At 43.5% G+C, this 21,921-nt stretch overlaps 1 pseudogene across 1 annotated transcript in view; it reads right to left on the bottom strand.

Moving 5' to 3' along the window:
- Nucleotides 1-15,527: 15,527 nt before the first annotated feature.
- Nucleotides 15,528-21,921, bottom strand: part of LOC309523324 (large ribosomal subunit protein mL41 pseudogene) — a 280,354-nt pseudogene continuing 273,960 nt past the window's right edge. Inside the window, exon 2 of the transcript XR_014224653.1 lies at nt 15,528-15,544. The product of XR_014224653.1 is annotated as a large ribosomal subunit protein mL41 pseudogene (transcript). The remainder of the gene's footprint in view (nt 15,545-21,921) is intronic.

Raw genomic sequence — 21,921 nt, 5'->3', positions numbered from 1 at the left:
TGTTGAGCACAACAGCAGTAACATGGGCTACCGTGAGCTGAGCAGTTGGCAGAACAGCAATCTGAGTGGCAACGGACTCCCAACTTGAACCCAAAGAATGTAGTATCATGAAGGAATACACAGCCTCTGGAAAGGTGAGTCCTCTCTGTTGCAGCTCATGTCTCAGATTCTGCATCTCCATCAGATGAGCACGCACATCTGCACCTTCAGCAAGTGCCATATCATGCAGCTTGGCATAGTAGAACAAAGAAGCACGAGCCTCTGTTCTTAAATGAGAATCTCTCAAAGTGTCCCAAATCTCTCTGGCTGAGGCCTTATCACGCAATAGACATAGCTCTTCTGTGGAAACTAGCAATGTAAGAGTTCCCCTTGCTTTGGAATCCTTAACTCTCCATTCATCCGTCATGCACGCTGGGGTGTGTGTGTTTGTAATAACATTAAACAGACCCTATTTTCGCAGCAGTGCTTCTGCGTACAACACCCATTCCGCGTAATTCTTTTTATCGAGCTTTGGAATCCCCAAAGAATCAGCCAGCAGTGCATTAGCCATCTCTGCTGCTTTAATCAAGCTGCGTCTGTGTTTACAACAGCTTCATTCCAAAAGCACTTTCAAAAGCATTTTCTTTTTCAAGCCTCTGCCGAGCAGGCTTAAAAGTTTAAAGTCCAGCCTTAAAGCCATTAAGAAACCAACAGTTTTCACCTTCGCGTGCTTACACGCTCTGCACTCAAGAAATTTAGCACATGACTTCATTTTGCACCCCTCAGTGCACTCTGGGATCTTCTTCACGTAACCCCACGACATGTGAGCCATTCGTCTGTGCCAAAGATATGCACATGCATCATGGACTGGAACGTTGGCACATTGCGCTTGAGCTGCCTCCATGGTACCTGGACCTGCAAGAGAAGCTTCTAGCACACTGACTAGTTGTTGCTCAAATAGAACACATGTTATTCTCAAAACAGACTCTATAACCATCAGCAACAAGAGTGGCGACGGATAGCAGCCCGCAGGACAGTCCAGGAACGACAAAAGCCTGTATCGAGTCCTGTAAGAAAGAGCAAAACAGTGAGCCAGACAGTGTCAGAGCACTTTTAGTCCCATCTGCAAGACAAACAGATTTTCCAGAGACTACAGAGGTGCAATCCCACAAAAAACCACCAGAGGGCACGAGGTGGTGGGAAGTTCCTGAGTCAATTATGAAGGTCAGCACAGCGTCCTGTTTACTGCTCTTGACAGTAGCCATGGAAGCTGCCAAGTGTTTATGTTCAGGGCCATCCCTGCCAGTTGCTTTTGGCTTCAGTTTCCCATGTCTCGCAGCTGTGGAAGCACCTCTAATCTGGTTGCTATGGGAGATGACCTTGGGAACTTCCTGTGCCTCTATCGGGCAGTCTCAAACGAGATGGGAGGGGGAGCCACATCTGTAGCAGCGTCTTGAAGCAAATGCTCTCACAGCATCCCCCCCAGGCCTTCCTGTGTTCCCTGTACCTTTGGGTGCACAGCCTGGGCCTGCATGTGCCCCAGCTCTCTGGCTTCGGGCCTCTGCATCACATGGCCTCCCAGAGATGAAGCAGCAACTCCCAGCTGTAGCTTCAGGAACGTGGCCTCCAGCCCCCACCGGGCCCTTGACTCCCTCTCGGCCCTTGGCTCCCGCTGAGGTTTCACAAAGCCTCTTAAGTGCCTGCCATGCAGCCTGAGCCATCTTGAGACCCTCCAGGTGGGGTAACAGCAAAGCATCCATACTTGCTCTCAGCATACACAGATCTCTCTGCTCTCTCTGCAGAGCAGCCTCCACTTCTGCTTTAGCAGCTCCAGCAGCAGCCTGGATGGGTGGGGCCAGCTCCATCTGAACGCAGCTCCAGAGCCCTGTGGCCAAAAACCACCCCCTTGCTCTTCTTGACCAGATTTCCCAGTTCTGGCTGGTGAGCTTCTCAAACGGGACATTAAAAGTTTCCTGGAGCTCTGCCATCTCCTCCTCCGGGGCTCAGAAGTACTCACACGTACCAGCCGCCTTCCAAGGAGAGGCCTCAAGCTTTTCTCTGCTTGCAGCACACAGCTTGCATCCAGCGAGATCTCAGAGCTGGGCTTCTCTGTAGCAGCTCTTCAGCACACAGCACAGCACCGACATGAAAGCAGGCTTGCCTGACAGTATAAAAGCTTCAGCCATAACCTCTGAGAAAGATTTATTGCTCAGAGAGATAAAGTCCAGCAGGCTTCCCTGCGCGCAGTACGCATTCCAGACCTCCGAGCAAAGCAGAGTAAACACACAGCGTTCAGGATCTTGGCTTTCTGTCTTCTGTGCATCGGTGTGCATAAATCAGGCTCTCAGGCAGCTTTGCTAAACTAAAAGCAGTTTATTTACAGCGTAGATCAACCATTATCTAGCAATGCACGAAGCATCGCACAAAGCATGTCTGTACCGGACAAAAGCGAAACCAGACTGAACAAAGAACTGAGACCCTCGGAAATGACGCAGGGTCTCTCCGCCCCACAGTAGGGCAGGGCGCATACTCTGAGCTGTTTAACCCTGTAAGCTCAGGTTCTCCTCACAGCCACATCTACATCAAAGTGGTGCACTTGGTGCCCTCTTTGTGCAGCTACTGCTAAGAGCATGTGCAGAGTTTCACTCCGGGAAGTAGGAACATACACTTCGGTGTAATGCAGCCCCTTCTGCTGCGTGAACCCTCTGGCTACTAGCCTAACCTTGTACTGTGGTTCTCCAGTCGCTGTGGGCTTAATCCTGTAAACCCAGTGACAGCTCACGGCCTGCTTGCCTGCTGGCAGCTTCATGGTGGAGAACATACCTAAAGACCTCATTGAGTTCAACTCCTTTCCCATTGCCTCTTGCCATTTCCTGGCTTCTGCTTCAGGCAACTGTTGAACTTCCTCAAAACTCTCTGGTTTGCACTGCGCTAAACCAACCCACACACTAGTGACCTCGAACCTCTCAGGAGGTATCCCTTTAGTAGTGTGTGTGTGGAACGTCTGAGCACTACCTCAGGTGCCCTCTCTGACCCACTGGGGCCAGCTAGTGTGTCCTTGTCAACAGAAGACTCCCCCTCTGACTTACTGAGTCTCTTGACCTTCTGCACTGGCCTGATGGGAGATGAAGGTGCACTCTTTGGCTCTCACTTAACAGCCTGTGGAGATGACCTTCCCTGTTCCTGCTCCTGGTCAGAGACCTGCTCCTCAGCAGCAGGTTCAGTGTCTACCTCTCCCTCCTCAGCAGAATCAAACAGACTCTCTGAGAGAATGTCAGGATTCCCATGGATCCGTGTCCATCCACTCTGCTCACAGAACTCAGCACTCCTGCTGACTAGACTCCTTGACTGATCGCCTTCTGGATAGGCAAATCTCCACCCCTTTGTCCCAGGCTCATACCCACAAAAGATCATTTTCTGGGACCTCAGGTCACCCTTTCTGCATTGAGCCTTTGGCACAAGAACCCAAGCCTCACAATTACAAGATCAGAGTGAAGCTTTGGCTACAGAAGTAACGACCTTGAACTCTAAAGTAAATAAACTTGTTGATTGTGCCGAGGACTTGACTCAAGAAGATTCTGCAGCTGAACAAGAGGAGATATGTGCTGATTCAGAGGAGTGGGAAGGAGGAGCTGAAATGCCGCAAGTGGAAAAGATCAACCAGAGGCCTGTAAAAATGGATTACAAGGGAAACAAGACCTGGATGATGAGAATTTGGTATGAATTTGAGAATGAAGATTGGAGAGATCTCTCCAGGGGGAGATCGGAAGATCTATGGATTACAAATTGGATTAAGACGAAAGTTGGAGCTTTTGGGACATTTGGGACATTTGGACTCGAAAGGAATAAGAAACACAATTTGGGCTCCACTCTTGAATATGGAGGTCTGGCTGGAAGAAACATAGACCCTATTGGGACAGAGCTTCTCCGAGACTCGATGTCCAACATAAAGGACTACCAACAAAACCGACAGAGAGGGACTGAGAGAGATTTGAGGGCCTCGGACGTGAGGGATCCAGGCTGAGAACTGATAGACTGATGGATATTCTTTGGGGATCGAAACCGGGAAAGGGGGGGTGAGAGTTTTGGAATCCAAAGGGTGTATAATTATATGTTGTTTTTTGTTATTTTGTTTTGTAATTAATATAAAAATTGGGAAATTTGTGGAAGGGAACTTGGGTCGACCTTAGAAAAGGAGGTAAAAGATGGGTATTGTTGTTTAATGGAGGTTTATAAGTTAAATTTGGTTAACTAAGAAGAATTAAGTAAAATATTAATAAGGTAAAAGGAGGAGATAAGAACTTGCTGAGTTAATTATGGAATTGGGATGCAAGAAGGGGAGGTGTGGGGAAGTCAGGGAAAGTGGTTAAGAAATTAAGGATTGGAAATTATACGTGTTTGTTTTTGTGTCTGTATGTCTGTATCGTGTATTGTGTGTGTTTATATAAATTGTGAAAACCCAACAAAAATTTTATATAAAAAAAGAAGAACCAAAGCCTCACACCCAAACACATGGAAGAAATGCACCTTGGGCTTCTTACCGTGCAGCAGGAAATAGGGTGTGTTCCCTACAACAGAGCTATATGAGCGATTAATCGTGAAGTTGGCCGATTTCCAAGCTTCCCCCCAAAGCGCTGAGGCAGGCCAGCATCAAACAGTAGAGCTTCAGCTGCCTCTTGTAGCGTTCTGTTCCTGCGTTCTGCAATGCTATTTTCCAGGGGAGAATAAGCGACTGTCAACCTGTGACGTATCCCTTTCTGGTGGAATAAACTCTGCAAAGCAGACCCAGTAAATTCTCCACCCTGGTCACTTTGAAAGCTCTGCACCCATTGGAAAAGTGCAGTTCCACTGCCGCAATCCAGTCTCTGATCAGCGGCGCAGCCTCACTCTTGTGTCTCAGTGTAAACAGCCAACCATTTCTAGAGAAATCATCTGTCAGAGCGAGTGCAAATTCGACCCCGCCCAGACTGGCCACTGGCATGGGTCCTCCTAGTTATGTCCATTGAGTCTCTCAAAAGGGACTGTGTAGGACTCTTGGCTGTCTGCCATCTTCTCCCCTGGGGCTTAGCCTACTCACGTTCCAGTAGCTCCTCCTGGCACCCGGTCCTGAAGATGAGGCCTTCTCACCACCGAGCTTCGCTGCCTTAAACCCTAGGCAGGAGCAACAGCTGGCCTTGCTGCACCCCCACACACAGGCATGTTGTGGAAGCATCCATAACCCCTTGTGTTAGAGTGGCGTCCAGCACACTTCCCTGTACCTCTGAGCCTTAAGACTTCTTCCTGGCTCCAAGCAGAGTTTCTCAGCAGCAATGTGTGCCTTGTGTAGGTGAAATAAATCATAGTCCGTACACAAGCTTCTTTCTAATCTAAAGAGGCTTTAATCATGTACAGCATAGCAAAATAAATCAGCTGGGAGATCGAGTGGCCAACCTCCCAGGTTCATCAGCGAAAAGTGAAAGTAACTCACACACAAAGAAAGATTCCCGTATGTGAAATAAACCATGCCTCAGTAGGCAGAGACGTCACACAGAACTGTTTAACCCTGTAAGTTCTGATTCTCCTCACAACATGCACTGCCCATAGCAACTCCCCTAGTTTGTAAATAGAAATCCTCTTGAATTTTTTTTTTAAAAAAGTTCAAAAATGAGACCAAACTAACTACATGAGGAAAAAGGTAGGTGGATGTGGATCATCTCTATCTTGCAGAATATTATCTATAATTGTGCAGGCTTCCTCAAGGGGGATATTAGTATAAAGGGAGGATACGTCCATTGTAACTAAAATGGCTGATATGGGGATATGAAAATGTAGTGGTTGGGAGTTACTCGTGCGTAATCCTGCCCCGTTTGAGCATCGGATTGCCTGGTTAAACCCTCCGGACTGCACAGCCCATCTCAGCGTGGCTGCCCTTAGTCACTCGTAGAATCTGTCTGTGGGCGTTTCTTAAAGCACTGCCAACATAAGAGTTGTTTGACGCCCAATCGCCTCCGCCTCTCACTGCGCGGGAGTCTCCTGCGCAGGGTGGGCGTGGGCAGCGGGGTGCTTGGGCTCTCCTCACTAACTTCCAACGAAGAGTCCTGGAGCCCCTGCACCTCCCTGTCCCGTTGCTCTCCTGGATCCCTGGTGTTACACTCATTCTCTTCCCCTTCTTCCCAGCTGAGTCTCCCCCTAGCGCTGGGACCTTCTCCTGCAGAATCAGAGACCCTCTCCTTCTCCCGTGCCTCTGATGTCAGTTCCCTGACATCCACCTCCCTCCCAGGGCCCCATTCACCCCCCTCCGACCTGTGGGCTCTATTGTAGCCTCTTCTCTGGTCGGTGAGCCAAGGAAACCCCGGAATGAGCTGTCCTCCTCCTCTGTGGGTGCGAAAACCTCTTCCCACCTGCTAAGGTTCCCACCCAAGGAATGACCCTCCCAATCCGATTCTTCTTCGGATTCTGAAAACCCTTCGAAACTCTCTTCCTCCTCTGTGGTACCGAACTGTTCCTCCCAGAATCGCTCTAAGGGCTGGGGTTTATCTGGGAATCGTCGGTAGAACACTTCCACCATATGCTCGTCGCCAACTGCCTCTGCGGGCACCCACGTGTTTTCCGACCAGGGCTCTCCTTCCCACGCCACCAAGTACTCCACTTGCCGACCTCGCCACCTTGAATCAACTATCTCTGCGGCCGAACTTTGGTGTTCCCTTTCTTCTACCTGTGGTGGTGGCGTGACTTCTACCTCCCGCCCCTCGAATTCCCACCCCTCTCTGTGCGGTGAGAGTAAGGACCTGTGGAACACGGGATGTATTTTCATGTTGTCGGGCAACCTGAGCTTGAACGCCACGGGGTTTATCTGTTGTATAACTTCAAATGGCCCCAGTCGTCTGGGCTGCAACTTCTTGCACCCTCCCTTAAAGGGTAACCCTTGAGTGGACAGCCACACGCGATCCCCCACCCTTATGGTTTACCCTTCCCTTCGGTGTTTATCTGCTTGCTTCTTGTAATTGGCTTTGGCCCTTTCTAGGTTCATCTTGAGCTGTTGATGTAACGCTTCCATTTCTTCCACAAACTGTTCAGCTGCGGGCACACTCCAGCTCTGCTCCTCATTACCCGGGAATGCCCTGGGATGACACCCATAATTGGCCAAAAATGGACTCGTTCCTGTGGATACATGTTCAGCGTTATTGTACGCAAATTCTGCTAACGCTAGTTTCTCTACCCAATCATTCTGCCTCTCGCTTACGTAGCAGCATAAGTATTGCTGGAGTACGCTGTTTGCCCTTTCCGCTTGCCCATTGGTTTCTGGGTGTCTCGCTATCGAGAAGCTGACCTCGACTTGCAGTAGGCTCATGAGCTTCCTCCAGAACCGGGAAGTAAATTGTTTTCCGCGGTCTGAGAGAACCCTCAAGGGGGCGCCATGCAGCCTGAAAATGTGTTCTACAAACAACCGTGCCATTTCTTCCGCTGTCACCGCATGTGAGCAGGCGATGAAATGGCACATTTTGGTTAGCAAGTCGACTACTACCATCACTGCTGTTTTCCCCCTCGATTTGGGCAAATCCGTCATGAAATCAATTGACACCACCTCCCAGGGTTTGTTGGGTGTGGGTAAGGGTTCCAGCAAACCCGCTGGTACCGTGCGTTCCCCTTTGGCCCTCTGGCAGCGATCACACCCTCTTACATATTCGCGTACATCTTCCCTCACCCGTGGCCACCAAAATTGTCGAGTCACCAGCATCATGGTTTTGTGTTGCCCAAAATGCCCCGCTGTGGGGGTGTCATGTAGTTGCTTGAGTACCCTTCTTCTTAGAGCCTCCCCCGGTACGTACATCGCCCCCCTGTAGTACAAAACCCCTTCCTTCTCTTCGAACCCCTCTGGTGCTCCCCTCCCCTCTTGGAGTTCCCTGATTTTTGTTCGTGCGAATTCATCGTCCCTAATGAGCCCTGCCAGTTCTCTCGTGCCCACTAGAGTACCCCCACACACCCATCAGTCCTCAGGTATGACGTGTCGGGTCTCCGGTGGCCCCTCTCCTTCGAAGTACTCTGGTTTCCGTGAGAGAGCGTATGCTCGCACGTTTTGCTCTCCTGGCACATACTGGATTTCAAAGGAAAACTTGGGAAACTCCTGCGGCCAGCGAATCTGTCTCTGGTTGAGCACCCGTGCTGTCCGCCAATATTCCAAGTTCTTGTGATCTGTGCAGACCTGGATCTTGCGCTGCGCCCCTATCAGCAAATGGCGCCACCGACGAAAGGCGGCGTAAATCGCTAGCAGTTCTCGGTCGTACACGGTGTAGTTTTGTTCCGACTTGCTCAGCTTCCTCGAGAAAAAGGCACACGGTTTCCATTATTGCTTGTTCAGTCCTGGCTGCAACAGAACCGCCCCGATGGCTCTGTCTGACGCGTCCGTCTCCAACCTCAGTGGTTTCTCCAAATCCACATGTAGTAATTGTTCTTCCGACACGAACGCCTTCTTCAATCTTTCAAAGGATTGCTGGGCTTCCTCCGTCCATACAAACTTTCTTTTACTACTGAGACAGTCCGTGATTGGGGCTGTCAAGTGTGCAAAGTTCTTGATGAACTTCCTGTAGAAATTGCCAAAACCTAGGAACCTCTGCACATCCTTTCGTGTCTTTGGGGTTTTCCACTCCAATACTGCTTGCACCTTGCTTGGGTCCATCGCTAAGCCTTTGTCAGATAACTTGTACCCCAGGAACTCCACCTCTCGGGCATGAAACTGACATTTCGCTAGTTTGACCCACAACTGGTGTTTCTGCAAGCGTTGTAGCACTTCCCTGACATCTCTCACATGTTGCTCCTCATTTTCTGAATATATCAAGACGTCGTCCAGGAATGCTACACAGTTCTTGTAAAGCAGAGACCCCAACACGTGGTGCATGAACGCTTGAAAACAGGCGGAGCCTGACTGTAATCCGAAAGGCATAACGAGATATTCAAAGGCCCCCAGGGGTGTGAACATGGTGGTCTTCCATTCATCTCCCTCTCTCATTCGGATTAAGTTGTAAGCCCCCCTAAGGTCTAGCTTGGTGAAAATCTTTCCCTTCCTCACTCTCGTCAGAATGTCGTCAATTCTGGGCATTGGGAAAGTCACAGGTTCTGACACCAAATTTACCGCCTTGAAGTCCACTATCAGCCTCGGTTTATCAGTGTCCTTTTTGTCCACAAAAAATACTGGACTGCCCCCCACTGCCTTTGACTCTCTTATAAACCCTCTCTTTAGGTTCTTGTCGATAAAGTCCCGTAACTCCTTCATCCCCCTGTCTGACATAGCATACAGCTTACCCACAGGCAGCTGCGCCCCAGGGAGCAAATTGATCTGGCAATCGAACGGCCTGTGGGGTGGCAGTCTATCTGCCTCCTTTTCACTAAAAACCTCCTTCAGATCAGCATATTGTGGTGGCACCTTCCCTTTACCCTCCACTGCAGTGCTTGCCACTCTGGCTACGCTCATCCTTGGCATTTCCCCGCCTAGGCAGTGCTGCAGGCAGTAGTCAGACCCAAAGCTGACGGTCCTCTGATGCCACGCCACCACCGGATCATGTTGCGCTAGCCAGCTCATCCCTAATATTATTGGGGAACCCGCTAATGAGGCAACGTGGAAGGCGATTGTCTCTGAGTGCCTAGACACTCTCATTCTCATCGGTGGGGTCTGGTGGGTAACTTCCCCCCCAATCAGTTCCCTCCCATCAATGGTGGTGACTTGCAGAGGTGCATCCAAAGGTAGCAGGTGAAGCTGATGCTCTAAGGCAAAGTCCCTGCTAAAAAAGTTGCATGAGCTTCCTGAGTACAGCATACCCTGAACCTTCACTGGGTGCCCATTTGGGAGTTCAAGCACCCCCTCAATGGCAATTGCTGCTCTTGGAGAATCTGGTTTGGGCACATTCATTGGTTGTTGGCTCGGCTGCTGTGCCCGCTGATTGGCAGCCAAGCCTTTCCGTTTCCCTGCTCCGGAGTCTGGGGTTCCTCTTCCTCGCCCCCCACGGCCCCCACCATTCCTTGCGAGGCCTTTCTTTGTGGGCAGACTCTGGCAAAATGTTCTGGCCGTTGGCAAAGGAAACATTTCTGTTCTAAACGCCCCATACTCTTGAGGCTTTCCCCCAAACTTGTGCACCAGTCCCGGTACCTTCCTCGCTATGGGGGTGGGTTTCCCCTGAGCATCCAGCGACTGTCGTTCGTCCAGCCTTGCCGTCAGGATGGCTATGTGCTCTTCCAAGTCGCGGTTTCTCTCCTCCAGCGATTGGCCTCCAGCCACCCCTCTCGTGGCTCCGACTTCTCCGGTCTTACTCATGATGCCCCACTCTGCTTGTTGCGCACGAGCAACTTTCAGTGACAGACAGATTGCTGTAGTGGTTGGGAGTTACTCGTGCGTAATCCTGCCCCGTTTGAGCATCGGATTGCCTGGTTAAACCCTCCGGATTGCACAGCCCATCTCAGCGTGGCTGCCCTTAGTCACTCGTAGAATCTGTCTGTGGGCGTTTCTTAAAGCTCTGCCAACATAAGAGTTGTTTGACGCCCAATCGTCTCCACCTCTCACTGCGCAGGAGTCTCCTGCGCAGGGTGGGCGTGGGCAGCGGGGTGCTTGGGCTCTCTTCACTAATTTCCAACGAAGAGTCCTGGAGCCCCTGCACCTCCCTGTCCCGTTGCTCTCCTGGATCCCTGGTGTTACACTCATTCTCTTCCCCTTCTTCCCAGCTGAGTCTCCCCCTAGCGCTGGGACCTTCTCCTGCAGAATCAGAGACCCTCTCCTTCTCCCGTGCCTCTGATGTCAGTTCCCTGACAGAAAACCTTCAACCTTTTTAATGAAGTCCCTAGTGTCATGCAAGTAAGACTGTAATCTAACCACATGAGGATTCAGAAATGAGTCCAGGTACTTAGATAGAGGTTTCAACATAGAATTAGTTCCTGATACTATAGGTCTACCAGGTGGCAGAAATCCTTCTTTATGGATCTTGGGCAAAATATAAAATAAAGGTATACACGGATTATTATTGGAAAGAAACTGCTTTAAGGACAAATCGATGAATCCCATTATTTCAGCCTCTTCAACCATGATGTTAATCTAGCAATATGTTTAGATGGGTCAGAGGGAAATTTCTTATAGTAAGAGGTATCATTCAATTGGCGTAGTACCTCTTGACAATAATCACTTTTATTCATAATAACTATAGCCCCACCTTTGTCTGCTGGTTTAACAACAATACTTTTATCAGACAAAAGGTTCTTTAAAGTTATGTGTTCTTCTCTGGTTAAATTAGACCAATTGTATTTAGATTGCTCTTCCAGTCTAGCTATATCCTTTGTGACTACTTGTTCAAAAACTGTGATACGGGGATCTACTATATCAGGGCAAAAATTGGACTTATTTCTAAACATATTAGTAGGCATGGGGCAGGAAGTATTGTGGAATAATTTTTTCTTTTTTTCTTTTTTATTTTCAAGTCTGTAGATTTTATTTCCAATATGCACCATTTTAAAATCACAAACATACCACAAAAGAAAAAATAGACAAAGTTAAACAATAAAACATCCAGACATAGGTACATTTCTCCAAAAGTACTGATTATCATATCATCATTCTAACTTCCCTCCACCACGATTTGAGCTGTATCACATTATTAACTTTCTTGCATTTCCTTCTTTCAACCTTTATCCTTACTTCGCAGATTCTATAATTCACCTACTGTTATTTTAATATTATCTAAGTTTTTTTCCATGTATAATATAAATTTATTCCAATCATTAATAAAGTTTTTGTTACTCTGGTGCCTAATCTTCTGTGTCATTTTTGCTAACTCAGAGTACTCAAATAGCTTGTTTTGCCATTCACTAATAGTTGGGATCTTAGATGATTTCCAAATTTGTGCCAACAGTATCCTGGCTGCTGCCATTGCATACTGGAAGATGGTTTGATCTTCTTTCCTAATCTCCTCACCGACCATTCCCAGAAGGAATGCCTCTGGTTTTTTAGGAAATGTATATTTCAGAATCTTTTTCAATTCGTCATAGATAGAACCCCAAAACCTTTTCACTTCTTCACATGACCACCACATATGATGGAAGTCGCCCTCTTTTTTTTTACACTTCCAACATCTTTTGTCTCCAGTTTTATACATTTTCCCCAGCATAACAGGTGTAATGTGTCAGCGATACATCATTTTTTCCATATTTTCTCGGAGGCTAACACATGCTGTAAATTTCATATCCTTAGTCCAAAGTTTCACCCATCTCTCATATTCTAAATTGTATCCCAAATCTATGGCCCACTTTATCATGACCTCCTTCACCTCCTCGTCTTTAGTATCCCATTCCAGTAGTTGATTGTACATTTTAGATAAAAGTTTACTTTTTCCTTCTAATATTTCCACCTGGAATTTTGATTTTTTCTCGTTCATCCCTATTTTTTTATGTTCAATCCATAGGGCATTAATTTGGTGTACCTGTAGCCACCCTATTGACTTATCCTTTAATTCTTCATATGACTTAATTCTCCACCCTTTATCCGATTTAATCAAGAGGTCTTCGTAGGTCCATCTTTGGTTTTCCGTATTTAAGTTTTTGATTGATGAGATATTAACTGGTGATAACCACCAAGGTATGCCCTTTTCCAACAGTCTTTTAGTTCTATTCCATACCTCTAACAACGCTCCTCTAACAATATGATGGGAGAATCCCTTATGCACCCTTTCTTTATCCTGCCATAAATAAGCGTGCCATCCAAAACTAGCATCAAATCCTTCCAGGTCTAACACATCCAGATTCTCCAACACTATCCAATCCTTAATCCAGCACAAGCATGCAGCCTCATAATAAAGTTGCAAATTCGGGACGGCAAACCCCCCTCTTTCTCTCCTATCTGTAAGCAGTTTAAACTTGATTCTTGCTCTCTTCCCCTGCCAAATAAACCTGGACAGGATCTTCTGCCAGTTCTTAAACATTGTCGTGCCTCTGATTACTGGAATATTCTGAAATAAGAATAGTATTTTTGGAAGGATGTTCATTTTTATGGCAGCCATTCGCCCCTCCCAGGAGAGTGTTAATCTACTCCAGCTGTCTAAATCTTTTTTAATCTCATTCCAGGTTCTATTGTAATTATTTTCCACTAAATTTATATTTTTTGTGGTTACCCAAATGCCCAAATACTTCACCTTTTTCACTACCTTGATCCCTGTTTGTTGTTCTAATTGAGTTCTTAAGTCATCAGCCAAATTCTTTGTCAGTATTTTTGTCTTAATTTTATTTAACTTAAACCCAGATAGTTTTCCAAACTCCTCGAGCAGCTCTAGAACTTTTCCCACACCTTTTAATGGTTCTTCTAGTGTTATTACTAAATCGTCGGCATATGCCTTTAATTTATATTCTTTCACTCCAAGTTTAATTCCTCTTATTTCTGGTGTTTCCCTTATTTTATTTGTAATTATCTCCAGTACCATAATAAACAGAAGGGGGGACAGAGGGCACCCCTGCCTTGTACCTTTTGAAATCATAAAGGAATCTGTTAAGTTATTATTAATGATTAATTTAGCTCTTTGGCTCGAATAGATTGCTTTGATACCCTCCAAGAAGGGCCCTTCTATCCCTACCCTTTCCATGCACTTTAAGAGAAAACACCAAGATACATTGTCGAAAGCCTTTTCGGCGTCAACAAATACCAGAGCCGCAGGAATTTCATTTTTAAACTCTAAATATTCAATGATGTTAATTATATGTCTTATATTCTCCTTCAGCTGTCTGCCTGGCAAGAATCCGGCTTGATCTTTATGAATTGATTTCATCAGATATTTTTTCAATCTTTTTGCCATTATTTCAACAAAAATTTTATAATCATTATTAAGTAGTGATATCGGCCTATAATTTTTTATTTCAAGTTTATCCGCATCTGGTTTTGGTATTAGAGTGATATGGGCCTCTCTCCACGAGTCCGGTATCCTCCCTCCCTGCAAAATGTTGTTAAATACATCACATAGAACAGGTGTTACATATTCCTCCAAGACCTTATAATATTTTTGCGACAGACCGTCTGGACCTGGGGCTTTCCCTGGTTTCATTTTTTTGATAGCTTCCTTAACCTCATCCGTCGTTATTGGTTTGTTTAGATGGGATATTTCGTCTTCTGTCAGCCTCTCACCCCCATTTTTCTCCAAATATCTTCCTATTTCTGCTATATCTTCATCCTCTTTTCTTTTGTACAAGGTTTCATAAAACTGAAGAAACTTTCCCTTTATTTCATTTGGGTCTTCTATTATATGTTCCTCTGTTTTGATCTTATTAATCACCATTTGTTTTTTCCTTTTCCTTAGCTGCCATGCCAGTAATTTCCCGGTCTTATTTGCAGACTCAAAGTATTTTTGTTTCATTGATTTTATCCCCCATTCTACCTCTTGCCCTATTAATGTTGAGTATTGTATTTGCAGCACTTTAGATATTTGTTTCATCTTTTCATCCTCGGGATTTGTTATTAGTTTTTCCTCACACTCTTTCAGTTGTTTCACTATTTCTTCCTTTTTTAATTCTCTTAACTTCCTTCTATAACTAGTCTGTTGAATCAGAAATCCCCTGAGAACTGCCTTACTTGCTTCCCAGACTATATCAATTTTGGTTTCTTTGTTTAAATTCCACTCAAAATACTCTTTCAGAGTATTTTTGGCTTTCTCAATAATCTCTTCGATTTCTAATAGGTAATCGTTCATTCTCCACCTATAGTGTCCCAATGATTTACATTTTATTTCCAAACTAATTGGATTATGGTCGGAAAGTGTTCTGGGTTCTATCTCACACTTCCTTGTTCTTAATGAGAGCTCTCTTGAGGTCCAAATCTGGTCGATTCTTCCCCAACTTTGATGTGATTCTGAAAAGTGTGTAAATTGTTTTATTATTGGGTTTTTATACCTCCAAATGTCAATCAGATCTAGATTTTCCTGTAAGTCTTTAAAGGATTTTGGAAGTTTCCCTTGGTTCGTTTTTTCTCCTTTTTTCACTCCTATCCATTCCTGGGTCGGGGACTCCATTTAAGTCCCCTAATAAAATTAAATTATGATTCTCTAATTCTAGCAACATTTGTTCCAATTTTTTATAGAATTCCGCTTTTTTTGTGTTGGGGGCATAAACCGTTATTACATTAAATTTTTCTCCTTGATGATTAATTTGAACTCCCAAAATTCTTCCCTCCTCATCCTTACATATTAACGTCGGTTCCCATTTCTCTCTAACATAAATCACCAGCCCTCTTTTTTTACTGACATCTGAATTAATAAATTCCACCCCCAACCTTTTGTTAATCAATACATGTTTATGTTTTTTAGCTATATGAGTCTCTTGGCAGCATATCACATCATAGTTTTTGTTCCTCAAACCTTTCGTTATTTTATTCCTTTTGGATTTTTCATTTACACCATTTACATTCCAAGACAAAAACTTCAAAGACATTAATAAAACTAATTTCTAATTGCTCCTCGTTCTCTTTCTAACCTTCTTCTTCCGCTTCTTCTCCGCTTTCTAGTCCTTCTTCGTTCTCCCCCCCTCACCCCCCCTCCCCTCACCCCCGCGGCCTCTCCCCCTCCCCCCTCCCCTCCTCCACCCCCATATCCTTCTCTATCTCTTGTTCTGTCTTCAACCTTGCCAAGTTCCTTCTCATATCTCCTCATAATTTTTTCAACTTCCTGTTGGTCTGTCAGCTTAAATTTCTTGTCCTTAAAAAAGAAGGTGATTCCTTCGGGAAATTCCCATCTATATCGTATCCTATTTCTTTTCAGAACCACTACTATTTGTCTATATCCTTCCCTTTTGCGTAAAATTCTGACTGGAATTTCCTTAAGAACAATTATTGGCCTACCACCAATTATTAATTTTTTATGGTAACTCATTTTTAATATTAAATTTTTCATCTCAATTGAATTAAATATTACTAAACAGTCTCCAAGAGGTCTTTTGGTTCTATTTTGGAATACTCTCATTCTTATTCTGAAGGAGTTTTCAATTGTATATGCAACATCTTCTTCTTTCAGTTCTAACCATTTTGCTAATTCTCTAATCATCTTTTCCTTTATATTCTCATTTGTCTCTTCCTCTATCCCTCTAAATTTTAAATGTAATTGTTTTTGTCGCATTTCTGTCATAGCAATATTATCCCAGATTTGTTCCTGCCTTTTGTTCACCTCTCTCATCTCTTCCTTTATTTTTTCAGTCTCTTTTTTCTGTTCTCTCATATCTTTTTGCAATTTTTTGTTAGTTTCCTCAAATGCTTTTGATTTAACGGATAATTCCTGGGTTTTTGTGGACAGTTCTCCCACCGCTCCTTCTATCCTCCTATCTATCATTTCTTGCATTTCTTCTAATTTACTTTCTAAATGACTTTCATTTTGCTTAAACTCCTCTTTAATTTTAAGCCATAAAAAATCAAGATCTTTAATTTCCTCTTGTCTAGATGTTTTCCTATCAACTGGCGTTCCTCCCACCTTTTCCCCATTTTCCCCCGACATTTTAAACCTTCTATCTTCTATTTGTGGTGTCACTAAATCTCTCCCTGTTAGGGGCTCACAATCTCTTTCTCTTCAAATAGTCAAACTATGCCTTCTTAAACATATATATACACTAGAGGGGATAATTATACACTGGGCTAGGAACAGCAAGTTATTGTATCTTCTACTTAGCCTTAACGGCTTTAGGTTAGTTAGTCCAGTTTTCTCTTTTTCAATAAACAGTTAAAAGTCTCAAAACATCTTTCAAAGTTTGTTTATACTCCTTACTTCATTCTAATCAGTCCGGCTTATTTCCTCCAAACTTCAGCCACTTGCTGGCCTAATCCAATGTAAAAAAGAGGTGGTGTAAATCTTAATGATGGCTCTCAGAAGAAGTACTTAATCCGTTGTTATAATAATCCACTTGAACAAATAATAAGCAATTGAGGTCCTTGCAAAAGGGGGTGTAAGTAATTGAAACTATTAAGTTCGTTCCAATGAGGTGAGAGTCAATATACCTATTAAGGTGAGGGACAGTTTTACATTAGCAGTTTAACCAGTATTATCGTGTTAGAAGACTGTTTTTCCTCCAGTTTAAGCAACCATACCACTCTTTGACTTTACCTTCCAGTTCTATTTCCTCAGCAAAGTAAAAATCATACAGGAAAAGGCGTCACCAAACTGTTCATTGCTTTAATTAAACATAATAAAGAGAGTATAAAAAAGAAGGGCAGGGAAGACAAAGGGGAGGAGAAGGGAAAGCCAGCAGGGGGATTAATGCTATGAAGGCTGAGTAAGTCCAACTATGGAGGAAATAAGCGGGGGAGCGAAACCCCAGCGTATGAATCCCTTTAGCGTATATCACTTTTCGCTTTGTTTAATTCCTCCATTCCTCCCTCGGAGCTCCTGTAAAAGTGACCTCCTTTATCTCCTTATCTCTCTATACCGGTTTTTAGTCTCCTTCTCTCAACTTTAATATCCAAAGTCTCTTTGCAGCTTAAACAATATATTTGTCGAAAGTTAAAAAAGAAAACCCCATCCAACAAGCTTTTCTTCCAACTGGCACCTTCTAATGTCACTTTGTATCTCCAATTTGGGCCAACTTTATAACCAATAATTTTTTCCTGTTGTCCAAAGTTGCCACAACATTCAGTACTCACTCAGTCCGGCCGTTTTGTAAATATTACCCTTTTAAACTGTCTGCGATATAGTTGCCTGCGCCATTTTCAGCTCACCGTCGGGTGTGTTCCTTTGTAAATCCTTAAAACATCCCGGATTCATTCAACTTAAGTTCCAATTTCTCTGAATATCTCGACATCTCACACATTGAGGAATCCTTTCTTATCTGACGAAGGTTTGTCGCACTTCTCGGCAGAAGCTGGAGGCATTACAGCACGGAGTCGGTGCTCTCCCGTTTTTGCGCTCGCGGCTCCACCCTGGGCGTCTTTCCGCCGTAGCGAAAAAACTCCAAGCTGTGCAAAAGCCGCTCCCACGCTGCCGGGAAGCCTATCCCCCAGAGTTTCCCCCCTGGGATTTTTGGGGGCGCAGTGCCTTTGCAGCTCCCCCAAGCCCCCGAGCTGCTCAGAAAGCCCTTTACGAGGCTTTCCGCGCTTCCTCGCCGTCTGCGATCCAAACCGGAAGTTGCTTAAACTGGAGGAAAAACAGTCTTCTGTGGAATAATTTTTTCAATTTAATAAGTCTTACCAGTTTAAACAAATCAACCCTGGTATTGAATGCATTATATCGTGGTGTAGGCACAAAGCCCAGCCCAATGTTCAGTACTTTCTTTTCAAGGTTATTTAGTGGACGAGTAGATAAATTAACAATTAAGTCCTTTGTCTGTTCTGTCTGGGATGCGATTGAGAAAAATTATGTTTATAAGAGTTGTTCCTAGCTCTATACCTAGATCTCAAGGAATATCCAAATGTATTTGTCTTCACCCGAAGTGGTAATAGACTCGGAGCTCTCTCCTTCGGTGGTATCCAGATCTGACTGTGTTTCTACCGGTCGGGCCCAAGTAACCTTCTTTCTATTATTACCAGAATCCAACCACCAATTGTAAACTCTACCTGTGTCATAGTCCCTTTGGTCTCTATTAAATTTCTTATTTTTTATCTCTTTTAAATTGTTTTCAAACTCTTTAATGCTAGTCTCCAACTCACGAATTTTATTATTATTATTTTTAAATATTTTTATTGTGTTTTTTCTAGATACAGATACTCAGTCAGATATATAAAGAAATAACAGAAAAGAAAAAGAAAAAGAAAGAGAGAATCGTCTTTCCAAAACCATTTTTCCATAACCAACCGGACTTCCCCACGTCTCCCTCACCCTGCATTCTTTACAATAAATATATCAGCAAATTATCACCTTGTTTCATGCATTTTTTTGTTCTTTCAAATAATTATATTTTGAGTTTAAAATACTTATTGTCCATTTGCTTTTGCTCTGAAACAAATGTAGTGTTATTTTAAACGTTAGTCCTTTCATTAATATAACTAAATTTCCCATACCATCAACTCTTATTGCTGAAGCTAGATTTTCCAAATCATGCAAATTCTTAACTTTCATATAGCTTATAAAATTTTTGTAAATAGTCCTTAAATTTTTTCCAATCTTCCTCCATTGTTTCTTCTCCCAAATCTCGGATTCTGCCAGTCATTTCAGCCAGTTCCATATAATCCATCAATTGCGTCTGCCACTCTTCCAGCGTGGGTAAATCTTGTGTCTTCCAATATTTTGCGATGAGAATTCTTGCTGCTGTAGTTGCATACATAAAAAAAGTTCTGTCCTTCTTTAACACCTTCTGGCCGACAATGCCCAGAAGAAAGGCCTCTGGTTTCTTAAGGAAGGTGTACTTAAACACCTTTTTTAACTCATTATAGATCGTTTCCCAAAAGGCCTTCACTTTTGGACAAGTCCACCAGAGGTGAAAGAATGTCCCTTCAGCCTCCTTACATTTCCAACATTTATTATCAGACAGATGATATATCTTAGCAAGCTTGACTGGGGTCATGTACCACCTATATATCATTTTCATAATATTTTCTTTCAAGGCATTACGTGCCGTGAATTTCATACCAGTGGTCCATAACCTTTCCCAGTCTTCAAACATAATGTTGTACCCAATGTCCTGAGCCCATTTTATCATGGCTGATTTGACTGTCTCATCCTGAGTGTTCCATTTAAGCAGCAAGTTATACATTCTCAAAAGTACCTTAGTCTTTGGCTCTAACAGTTCTGTCTCTAGTTTCAATTTTTCCACCTGGAATCCTGTTTTTTTATCCAACTTAAAAACCTCTTGAATTTGAGCATAATGAAACCAGTCTTGCACCTTACCCTTTAGTTTCTCATAGCTCTGCAACCTCCAGTTATCACCATTTTTTTCTATTATTTCCCCATATTTCAGCCAGCCGGCCTCCATCTTGGTTTTTTTTCGAGCCTTGGCCTCCACCGGTGATAACCACCTCGGGGTCTTACCTTCTAGTAAGTCTTTGTATTTTATCCAGACCATAAAAATTGCTTTTCTGACAATATGGTTTTTGAACATTTTATGAGTCTTTACCTTGTCGTACCACAAATATGCATGCAATCCCAAAGAATTATTAAACCCTTCCAGATCTAGGACATCAGTGTTCTCCAAAAGTAACCAATCCTTCATCCAGCAGAAGGCTGCAGCTTCATAATATAACCTTAAGTCTGGCAGGGCAAACCCCCCTCTTTCTTTTGCATCAGTTAGTATTTTAAATTTTATTCTGGGCTTTTTGCCCTGCCAAACAAACTTAGAAATATCCTTCTGCCATTTACCAAAACATTCCACTCTGTCCACAATCTGTAGGGTTTGAAACAAAAACAACATCTTTGGCAATACATTCATCTTTATAGCTGCAATTCGACCCAACAAGGAAAGTTTCAGTCTTGACCAAGTTTCTAAGTCCTTTTTAACTTCTGACCAACATTTTTCGTAATTATCTTTAAATAAATTCAAGTTTTTGGAGGACAAATTAACCCCTAGGTATTTCACTTTTTTAACCACATTTAATTCTGTTTCCTTCTGAAACCCATCTGTTTCTAAAGGTGTCAAGTTTTCCCCCAAAACTTTAGTTTTTTGCTTATTCAACTTGAAACCCGCCACCCGACCAAACTCATGAATCAGTTCCAAAACTCTTTTTGTACTGGGTTCTGGCTCCTGTAATGTTAAAACCAAGTCATCTGCAAAAGCTTTCAGCTTATATTGTTTCACTCCGACCTGTATTCCTTGCACCAACTGGTCCTCCCTAATCATATTCAAAAGCACCTCCAGGACTGAAATAAATAAAAGGGGAGAGAGAGGGCACCCCTGACGTGTTCCTTTTTCAATTTTAAACTCTTCTGTCACCACATTGTTCACTATCAATTTAGCTTTTTGCTCTGAATAGATTGCTTCTATACCATTTTCAAACCCCCGTCCCACTCCCATCCCTTCCAAATTTTTCTTCATAAACTTCCAAGAGATGTTGTCAAAGGCCTTCTCCGCATCAATGAAAATTAGCACTGCTTTAGTGTTAATGTTAGTCTGCAAAAGTTCCAAAATGTCAATAATGTTCCTGGTATTATCAAACAAATGTCTACCTGGGAGAAAGCCTGCCTGGTCTTTGTGAATTACTTCATTTAACACTTTTTTAAGTCTACTTGCCAAAATATCTGCAAAGATTTTGTAATCCACATTTAGGAGTGAGATGGGACGGTAGTTTTTAAGTTGAGTCTTTTCAGTTTCCAGTTTAGGTATCAATGTGATGAAAGCTTCTTTCCACGTATCCGGTGCCCTCCTCCCTTCCATAATCTGATTACAAACCTCCGTTAGTGGTTGTATCAAATAGTCTTTTAATATCTTATAATACTTGGAGGTAAGTCCATCTGGGCCTGGAGATTTGCCTAGTTGCATATTCTGAATGGCACCCTCGATTTCCTGTTGTGTTATTCTGTAATTCAAGATTGATCTTTTTTCCTGAGATAATTTTGGTAATCCATTGGCTTTTAAAAATTGGTCTATCTCAGTCACTTCCTGAGGCCCTTGAGTATAAAGTTTCTTGAAATATCTCTGGAAACACTTTCTAATTTCTTCTGGTTTCTGGATATTTCTCCCTTCAACCTCCAGATTGGTAACAAAGTTCAATTTTTGTCTCTTTTTCAACTGCCATGCTAGCAGTTTTCCACATTTGTTTGCAGATTCAAATGATCTTTGTTTCATTTGTTTAATTTTCCATTCCACTTCTTGGTTTATCAATTTCGCATATTGTGCTTGATGGAATTTAATTTCTCTCAAAACTTCTATTGATTTTGGTTTTAATCTCAATTTTTTCTCTCCATCTCTTATCTTCTCTAATATCTTGTCCTTTTTACCATTCCAGAGTTTTTTCTTGATCGTATTCTGTTGTATCAGAAACCCTCTCATAACTGCTTTACTTGCGTCCCAGACTGTTCTCTTTTCCACCGAGGTGTTCAAGTTAAT

This window comes from Podarcis vaucheri, assembly GCF_965113315.1.
Source record: "Podarcis vaucheri genome assembly, chromosome: W".
Taxonomy (NCBI): Eukaryota; Metazoa; Chordata; class Lepidosauria; order Squamata; family Lacertidae; genus Podarcis; species Podarcis vaucheri.
This window is presented reverse-complemented; position numbering and strand designations above follow the sequence as displayed.